Consider the following 10759-nt stretch of genomic DNA (forward strand, 5'->3'; position numbering starts at 1 on the left):
TGGGTACCAGGCTGGCAGAGGGCAGAGCTGTTTGTGGGCTGCTGCCATGGCTACGGCCAGATGTGGGTTGGCTCCTTGGGATGGGGCAGAGGGCACAGAGGCGGTCATCGGCGGCGACACCTCAGAGGCATGATGGGAGATGTAGGCACAGAGTGCCCATGCAGACGATTGACCTCGGGTCATATTACACCCGCCACGACCCCCATCAGGAAGTGAGCGCATCAATGTTGACCCTCAACAGCACCAGCAGCACTTCTGCTGGCACTGGCACTGCCGCGGCCCCCGCCAGCTCCGGCTCCGCCATCGCTGACGGCTGCGCAAGTTTGCGGTCTTTTGGACTTGCGCAAACTGTGCACCGAGCGAAAAAAAAGCCGTGGCAATCAGGCCGGTGTGGCTGCGCAACCGTGCTCGCGGCGGCAGCAGCACAACCGGCGCAAACTTCCACCACAAATCAAAGGCGGGTGTGGATGATGAGGCTTCACGGCTGAACGGGAAAATCCGCTTTCACCGCTCCTCAACGGTGGAACACCCGGTAGGTCTAGCAAAGCCCAAAGACACTAGAGCATGTGCAGATAACTTCGAGGCTCAACTTCTGCAATGCACTTTGTGCAGTCCCTTTGTGCCTAGTCAGGAAACTTCAACTAGTTCAAAATATGGCAGCCAGGTTGGTCACCGGTACACCTAGGGGTGACCATATTACACCAACTTTAAAATCACTTCACTGGCTGCCAATTCATTTCCGGGTCATGTATGAAGTGTTGGTTATTACCTTTAAAGCCCTACATGGTTTGGGTCCTGGTTACCTGCAGGAGCGCCTTCTCCCATACAATCCGCCCGGCACATTCTGGTCGTCTGGGCAGGGTTTACTCCAGTCAGCCACAACTAGGCTGGCAACTGTTACCCAGAGGACCTTTTCTTCTGCCACCCCCAGACTGTGGAATGGTCTGCCGGAGGAGATTCGTCAACTTAATGCTCTCTCTGAGTTTAAGACAGCCATAAAGACTAGTTTCTTCTGGCAGGCCTACCCAGATAAATTTTAAACCTAAGAATTTTAAGATGCTGTGATTGTTATTTTAATATTGTATTGGTTTTATATGCTCGTTTAACTAATTTTATGTATTATATTTTATTTAGTGTTGTTCCCCGCCTTGATCCAGAGGGAGAGGCGGGTAATAAATTATTATTATTATTATTATTATTATTATTATTATTATTATTATTATTATTATTATTATTATTATTATTTTACTTACTGTGCAATCCTCTGTATATTTAGACAGTAAAAAGCCCTACACAACTCCAAGCATTCTCCAGCCAGCATGGCTGGGTGAGGAATGCTGAGAGTTGTAGGATGTTTTTCTGTTGAAACATGCATAGGATTGTGCCCTTAATTAAATAAATGTATGTCCTGCTTTTCTGCCAAAGAAACGGCAGAATACTGCCCTCTCGTATCTCATCCTTTTCCCAAGGAGATCAGAATCACATCTTGACAATGGCGCATTGGCGTCATGAGCCCTCAAAACCCCACGATTTCGCTCCTGAGGGGTTGTGCCATGTGATTCCCACTTGCAGGAGCAAGCGTGGGGTTCATATTGATCATCGTGGGGGTCTGGGAGAGCTGCCCCCACCTTCGTCCCCAGCCGTCTGGCTCCTTCTTCCAAATGGGGCTCATGTTCTCTTTGCACACAGGGAGGAAGCAAGTGAGCACCGGTTGCCCACACTGATGCAGCCAACTGGCAGCGCTGTCCCAGTGCCTCCGCCCTGGCCTGCTTTCTTCAGCACGCCGCTGCTGCCTGTCCCTCCCTGGAACTTTCCAAAAGGGAGATTCTTCTCCCCACTCCAGATGCACCGGTGGCCATTCAGCTCACTGGCCTGCTGGCCCACCCACTTCCCGGGTGGATGGCAACCAATCAGAGGTCACCATTCGCCCAACCACGCCTCCGCCGTGACCCTGGAGCCCAACAACAGATGGGGATGCACCATTCTTACCGCACTCTGGACAAAAAAGTTGGGGTAAGTCCCCAACTTCTTTATTTTGGAGCTTCAGGGGAAAGCCTTGGGATGGCTCCGCAGAGGCTTCTGTGTTATATAAATGACACACTGCCACTGCAGAGCCACCCTGGGACAATCTATACCAGCCCATTTTAGCATCACAAAAATGCTCTGACATAGATTAGGCTGCAACACATCCCCTACATAGGCATTAAAAAATTGAAACTGTGGAGGAGACCTAAGGATGTGTACCCCCTTCCTGCCCCTCTCATTCCCAACCTCGCTTCAGACCCTCCCTGTCAAAGTGGGGAGGTCAGGCATATAAAGGGTGGTGCTGTGTCCCACACCCCCTCCATGAGTTCAATTTTTTGATGCCTAAATAAGGCTTTGACGACTGGCTGAAGGTTACTCAGTGAACTTCATAGGTGAATGGAATTTTGAACCCAGGATGCTCTAGTCAAAACCTTCGAGATGATCAGTCCCCTTGATCATCCAGTTTATATACTTGCAAGGCACCACTTCTCAGATTTTATGGTACAACAGCAAACTAGACCTCTTTGTTGGTCATGTGTTGATCTTGCTTATTCAGCAAAAATGATACTTTTTGTTAACTCATCCTCACTCAACAACCGAACCATTAATGGCATCAGAACTTTTTCTTGAGTAGCTACATATATCGTATAATGTAAGTGGGGAGAGTGGGGTGGAGGGGTTCCCATCTGACCGTTGTGACTTAATTACTAACCCCCACCCCCACTACTGCCTACTGCAGTGCTGGTAAGGAGGAATGATGTATTTAAGGGATGTGAGATAATATTTTTTAGCTTGCATTTTAGTGGGGACTTAAAATATTTCTTTCTTTCTTCTTTAATTTTTTTTTTAAATTGCAAATATATAATAATAACAAGCACAAGAATGAAACAAAAGGGGAAGCCCCTAATAGAGAAGCAGGAAAAAATAAGAAAAAAGGGGGGGGAGTAAGAACTAGGGGTGTGCACGGACCCCCCCGCTCCGCTTCACTTGCAGATCCACAATTTTCAGAGCGGGCTGCTTTGCCCCGCCCCCGCTCCGCCCACTTCCGCTCCGCTCGGAGCTCCGGATCCGGATCGGAGCTCCGTTTTTCCCCCCCCAATAGGGTTGCATTGAAAGCTAAAAAATTATACAACTTTTTTTCTGTTCAAGTTAGAAACCTCACGTTTGGCACCATGACACCTCATGGGGGTATACACACGCACGCCAAGTTTCAATCATCCCCTGATTTTTGGGGAATTTTTGAAAATCGGGCACCCCATTCACACCCCTTTCCATAGCTCCGTCAATTTGCACGTTAGAAACTTCAAACTCGGCACCATGAAAGCTTATCCACGTGTCCACATGGATGCCAAGTTTCAAGGGAATTCCATCATCCCCTGAGTTTTGGGGAATTTATGAAAATCGGGCACCCCATTCACACCCCTTTCCATAGCTCCGTCAATTTTGCACGTTAAAAAAACCCTCAAACTCACCACCATGAAAGCTTATCCAGGGATACATACGCACGCCGAGACTCAAGGCAGTCCCATCATCCCCTGTTTTTTGGCGGGGCTTAAACCTGCAAAATTTGGAACTTCCAAAACCAAGTGAGCGCAGGAAGGACTTCTCCCCTGAGTCAAAGCCACACACACACAACATCCCTGCGAGGTGGACAGGGGAGGAGGGAGGGAAGGCAGGCAGGCATGCAGCTGGCATTTCTGGGGGCATAAGGAAGTGAGCCAAGGATAAGCCAGTAATGCATATAAAATGGAATAAATAAACAAATAAATAAATGAAGGAGGGGTGGAATTAAAAGCAGCAGTGTTGCTGAATAAACAGCAAGAAGAACTTTTTTAAAAAGGCTATATCTGTCTTTTACCAGCAATAGGGGGACGTGCCCGGGGGAGAGGGAAGCAGCTGCCAGTTCAGCTCAAGAAAGCCATTGCTTCACCAACAGCTCTAAGAAGTAAACGCTCACTTCAACTCATAATAGGCATCGCTCCACCACTAAGAGAGAAGTAGAACGCTCACTTCGACTCATGATAGGCATTGCTCCACCGGGTTACTCTCTTTGGAAGGCTCTAATGGCCTTCCAGTACAGGAGAGAGTGGGGGCACGTCCATGATGAGATGCCCTAGGGGAGCTCATCCCCTTGCACCACATCTTTTCAGTTGTTCCCCAAAGTTAGGGTGGGTAGCAGTGCTGTGTTTCTATCTCTTATTATTGGGTTAGTATATGATTTCAGGTTGTGTTTGTGCTTTTTGTGGGGCTACTGTGTTAAAAAACACTGGGAAAAGTCCGTTCAGATGAAGAAAGAGAAGTTTCCCAGAATCCCAAGTTACCCGTTTTGCCTATGCCCTTCTCTAACTTTGGGATCATGTGATCATGACCGGGAGCTGACTCTGCCCCTCAGCCCTTTGAAAAAGGTATTTTTCCCGCCGATTTTTTAAAAAAATCTAGCGCGCGACCCGCACCACGCAGAGAGGTGAGAGTAGTCTCAAAATGACCCCCATCCACGACTCTCTGTGCACAAGAATTTTCAGAACGATAGCTTAAAAATCAACCCAGTTATCCCCGATTGTTTTCCTCAATGCAATCCTATGGGCGAAAACCGCTGTTTGACCCGCGCTGTCCATTTGTTTACCCGATTTGTAAAAAATTCTAGCACGCAACCCACACGATGCAGAGAGGTGAGAGTAGTCTCAAAATGATCCCCATCCACGACTCTCTGAGCACAAGAATTTCCAGAACGATAGCCTCAAAAACAACTCAGTTATCTGCGATTATTTCCCGGAATGCAATCCTATGGGCGAAATGTTTTCAAGATGGCGATCGGAGCGCTCCGCCTGAACTAGGAGCTCCAAAAAATGGTCGCTTCTCTTCGCCTTGCTTCTAGGGGTCCGCGGTCCGCTTCTACTCCGCCTCTGGGTAAGGCGGAGCAGGCCAATCCGCTACTGCTTCTCCGCTCCTAATCAGAGCGGAGCACATGCCTAGTAAGAACATGTCATGAACCATATTCATACACCATAGACATTTTTATAACTCTTAATAAAGAAAAAAAAGAATAATAATGATACAAATAATTGATACAAATAATTAATGAAACAAAAACATTTCAAGCCTCTGATTCCCATACCTAGTATTCCAGAACTGAACAAAACATGCCCACCTATCCATATACTCTGTGCCTCTTAAAATTCCTTTCCTCCTTTGTATATAGTCAGTCAGCTTATCCATAACTGCAAGTTCCAGCCATTCATTTTCCTCTGGAGATTGTACCGCTTTCCGCCTTCTGGCCCAAATAATCTTAGTTACAATTATCATTATTGTAACCAAGGACTTTAAATTACCAGGAATTTTATCAGGAATAATCTTAAAAATTATCAACATCAAGTTTGGCCTCAATGGGTGGCCAATTATATCTGCAATGGGTTGAGTTATCTGAGACCAATATATTGAGGCAAAGGTCAATCCCACCACATATGTTTAAGATTAGCATTAACTACATGGCACTTCCAACACTTAAAAAAAACAACAGACTGTATTTTATTTAAAAGTTCTGGTGTTAGGTACCATCTTAACATTAACTGGGATTCCTGAACTGAGAGTGAGTAAGAGCTCTTATCAATCGATTCCCCAAATTTTCAGCCACATTCCCTCTGAAATAAGTCTTCCTAGATCTTTCTCCCAACTTTTCCTCAAGATAGGTTCCTTAATTTTCAAATTCAACAATATTTTATAATTAACTGGTAACAATCTTCTCCCACCTTCGACTGTCTTCTCCCAGTTTGTTAGTTCCCTAAGAGTCAACCTTAGGCCCAGTATTTTAATCAAAAAAATCCTTATTTGAAAATACTGGAACCAAGGTGGAATCCATCCTGATGTTTTAAATGAAATTTCCTGCCTAGTCAATAATCTGCCTTGCATAATAAGATCGCCTAATCTTGAGATTCCTTTAGCCTCCCAATTCTGAAAATCCTCTAACTGAGCATTACTATGCAAATTTGGGTGCTTTATGATTAACGTCCATGGTGAAACTCAAAATATTTTTATATTTATCCCAGGTCCTCAGCTGCTGCTGTGGAACAAGAGTTTGTAGAATAGATGTACCTCGTTTTCTTTTAGGACACCATAATGTAGAATCCAATGGGATACCCACAAATTGTTGTTCTAAATCATATAACACCGTATTCTCCCCTAGAAACAGCCATAAATGCAACCATACAAGTTGAGTGGCGTCATAATAAAGCCCCAAATTTGGGACAGCAAGTCCTGCCCTTTGCTTTGGGCACTGCATTGTATTAGAATCTATTCTAGGATGCTTTTCTTGCCAAATAAATTTGTCTAAAATTTTCTGCCAACTTTTCAGTTCCCTAGAATCAATGCACAGGGACAATATGCCAAACAAATACAGAAATCTTGGAACTATTGACATTCTAATTGCATTTATCCTTGCAAGCCAAGATAACTTTAGTCTCTTCCATCTACCAAGCTAATTTTTAAACATTTGGACCAGACTATTGTAATTTATCTTAGCAACTTTCGCACTTTCAAACCAATATGTGACCAGTTATCTTTTGCAATTTGTAGTTCTCCGAATTTTACAGTGGAGTTAACCAATAATTCATTTAAGAAAAAAAAGATACATTTCTATACTGTATATATCTATAAAAAATGTGTACATTAGGAGAGATCATTACATTGCATTATGTTAGGGAAATTGCTTGCAAAAACTGTATCTTCGGCAAAGTCACATATAAAATGAATTCAAAAATTCATGTATTAGGAGAAATGCATACAAAAATGTGTAGGAACTTTTATACAAACTTAAAGAAAAAGTTCTCAAAATTCAGGAAGAACTGAATTTAAGTTTGGAAATATTTATTTAACTTTATTTATTAAAACATTTGTATCCCGTCCTATATCATTGGGATCCTGAAGTTTGGAATGAATGGAATTTAAGACTGGAAAAATGAGGAATGGAGAGAAATTGAAATTGACAGATTTGTCCATTCCTAAGTGCATGGTAGGTTGGTGAGCAACTTGAGGTGTCATAATAGGGAATGGAGGTTTTGTTTTTCAAGCCAACCTCTCACAGCTTACTTGTTTATTGGGATCTGGGATGGTAGCCACACTTGGGCACTGACAATGTCTTTGAATCCAATGCTCATCAGCTGGGAGATGTGATAATCCTATTGGAAACCTCCATGGCACATCTTTAAGACACGTTGGTCATAAAAAACACAGAGCAGTCTCCAGGGCTGCTTTGAGACTTGGAGCCAAGTCAGTGTGGGCTCACCCACATGGAGTAGACAGCAGCAGGCATTCTCTCCTAGCACTGATCTTCAAAGAAAAGGAACCACACCGAGGGAGGAGATTTCAGTTAACTATATATCCCATTGCAATGCAGTTGTGGCCCCATAGTTCAACTCCGTACCCTTCTCTGCCTTCTTCATTCTATGGTGTGGGGCCAATATAAAAAAATCAGATGTTCATTCCAATTTTGCAATATGTCATAGCCATAGGAGAACCAGCACAGAGTTAAGCTACCCATAAAGGGCTCTGCTATTCACTTTAATGGTGGGGACACCTTTGTGCATGCAAAGGGGTATGAAGAGGAAGTCCCCTTCCATTCTCTGAAATTAATTGGGAAGTCACACAGGATCTCAGTGTTCACACAGGCCTCTGGATCAGAAAAAAAACCCTACATTGTTTTTATTAGCAGAAAATACTCTATTCTTAAACTGTCTCTGCCTTTTTACTGCTTCATTTAATTTATACTATTTATTTATTTATATCCCACCATTTTTCCTCCAAGGAACCCAAGGCAGTATACATAATCCTCCTCCTCCTCCTCCTCCTCTCTATTTTATCCTCACAACAACAACCCTGTGAGGTAGGTTGGGCTGAGAATCTGTGACTGGCCCAAAGTCACCCAGTGGGTCTCCATGGCTGAGTGGGGACTAGAACTCGGATCTCCCAACTCCCAGTCCAACACCTTAGCCACTATACCACACTATTTGTACAATCCAATCCTGGGCACCCTTATTCAGAAGTACTTTCAACTTAGGAAGCACATACAATTCCAATGTAGATTGGGCAACTGGTGAAAAAACCACAGAGTGGCTACATTAAAGGGGCAATGTTATGTAGGGTGACCATATGAAAAGGAGGACAGGGCTCCTGTATCTTTAACAGTAATGTAGAAAAGGGAATTTCAGCAGGTGCCAATTGAAGAGGGTGGAATTCCCTCTTCATCACAACAGTTAAAGCTGCAGAAGCCCTGCGCTCTTTTGTATCTGGCCACTCTACTATAGCTTTAAGTTAAAGCTGACCACTGTTGTGATGAAGAGGGAATTTTGCCCTCTTCAATTGACTCCTGCTGAAATTCCCTTTTCTACATCACTGTTAAAGATACAGGAGCCCTGTCCTCCTTTACATATGGTCACCCTATGTATATTTAGATGGAAAAAGGCCTACATTTCCCAGCGTTCCCCAGGTAGTGGCGCTGGCTGGGGGATACTGGGAATTCTAGGATTTCTTCTGTATAAACATGCATAGATATCTGACCTATGCCTCTTTATTTACCATATGTATTTTATACTATGCAGTGGCATTTGCATGAGATTACTGAGCACATCCAATATGTGTAATGAAAGCTTTCATTAGCTTTCATTATGTAAACTATCTTAAATCAAATCATGATCTCACTATAAATGAAAACTGAAATAATAACAGTGGAGCTGTACAAAGCTTTCTATATAGCTTGTTGCATTCTAGAAATACAACACCAGAGTCATCAAGGCACCTCTTGGAAGAGAAGGTAAACTTTTCTATTCTCAGGGTTTTAGAAGATTTCTTCAGCAAGGATTGGGAAGGAAGAATTGGGATTCAGAGTGGTAAGAAATTATTTACTAATGATCATCAGGCTGACTCAATGAAAGCTGAGTGAGTGGGAGTCTGCATTTAATTTGGGTTCCACCACTTCAGCTGAAGTTGATTAATTCACAGTTGTCCCACTGATTTTACGAGGAAAGCTCTGGAGATAGGAAATAGTTTGTCTAGAAGTTGTTGACAGTGCAAGCCTATAAATCAGGGGTGGGGAAAAAGTGGATAGGGAGACATTTTTTTCTCCTTCTCTCATTATTCTAATACTTGGATCATCCCAAGAACGAGCATCCACCTGTGGTCTGCCATGCACCATCCTTACAGGCTTTTAAGAAGGGCTTAAAATGTTTTATTTTACTATGGCCTTCTCATAAATGAATACTGTTTTGCTGCTACTAGTCTTGTTGTTTTTATTGTTAGCTTTTATTATTTGCTTTTGTTTTTAATGGATATTTTACTGTCTATGCTTTTCATGTTTATGCTGTTTTATGTATGGTTGTAAGCTGCCTTGGGAGAGTTTCTGCTCTGAAAGGCAGCTAAGAAATGTTTTTTAATAATAATGCTGCTGCTGCTAATGCTGATTGATGGGAGATTCAAGACAGATAAGAGGAAGTACTTCTTCACACAGTGCATAGTTAAACTATGGCATTCCCTACCACAAGATGTAGTGATGGCCACTAATTTGGATGGCTTTAAAAGAGGGGTAGACAAATTCCTGGAGGAGAAGACAATCAATGGCTACTAGTCCTGATGGCTATATGTGACCTCCAGTATTAGAGGCAGAACAGTATGCCTATGTACACCAGTTGCTGGGGAACATGGGTGGGAAGGTGCTGTTGCATTCATATCCTGATTGTGGGTTTCCTGTTGGCAGCTGGTTGGCTGCTGTGTGAACAGAACGCTGGACTAGACGAACCCAGCATGGCTCTTATTTTCTTATGTGTCCATCTGCAGACAGATTATGTTCATACACACTGTCGCATGTTCAGAGGTTCCCTTAAAATATGTTATCCGTATGTAGGGAACCCTAGGTTACCTGCTTAACTATATATATCATGATGCCATCTTAGAGTAAGATTAAATTCTTCGTGCTAGATAGGGCACAGAGGTTTCTATTTTTTAGAAATCACTGTCTCAGACAAGATTGGTCTCTTGTTTCTTTACTATAAAAGTATCAGCATAACCATGTTTAGTTTTAGGCTTACCAGGGTTGTCTATAAGCAATAAGTTGGGGACAGATGATCCAAAAGGATACATCCCAGTGTTGTTTTCAAAATCTTCTTTATATACTTTCCCCCCTCGCCTTAAACATGCCTAGCTTCTTTTACTCCATTTATTCATGTCCCATTAAAATACATTCTTAAGGATACATTTTTAATACCTAATTTACTTATGTCTAAACAATTTTGGTAAACTTCAAACTTCCTAATAAGATTGATGCTTATGACCACACACACATAAAAACATCCCAGGATCTCATGACATGTTACAGATGTGTTTGTGACTCCAGCTATTTTGGAGTTTAGCTCCCAGAAGCCCCTGACAGCATGGCCAATGGTTAGGGATGCTGGCAGTTGTAGTCCAAAATAGCTGGAGATCTATTTTTTTTTCCTTTTGGAAAAAAATAATGAGCAAGCTTTTCAGTTGAGGTCTTCACCAGGCTAATGAAGATTAACAAAATGGAGGTGGGTGGGTCGGGTGATATGATATCATTCAGATGATATGCTAAGCCATGTTAGGTAAGCATTTTGAACTAAACATTATGGCTTAGTCTGTCATGTGAACCATTCCTAACCATGGTGGGTACATAAGCACGGTTTAAACATGCTTACTAGCCATTTGCTGCAAAAGGGTTAGCGGATTAACC

This window comes from Elgaria multicarinata, chromosome 7 (assembly GCF_023053635.1).
Source record: "Elgaria multicarinata webbii isolate HBS135686 ecotype San Diego chromosome 7, rElgMul1.1.pri, whole genome shotgun sequence".
NCBI lineage: Eukaryota > Metazoa > Chordata > Lepidosauria > Squamata > Anguidae > Elgaria > Elgaria multicarinata.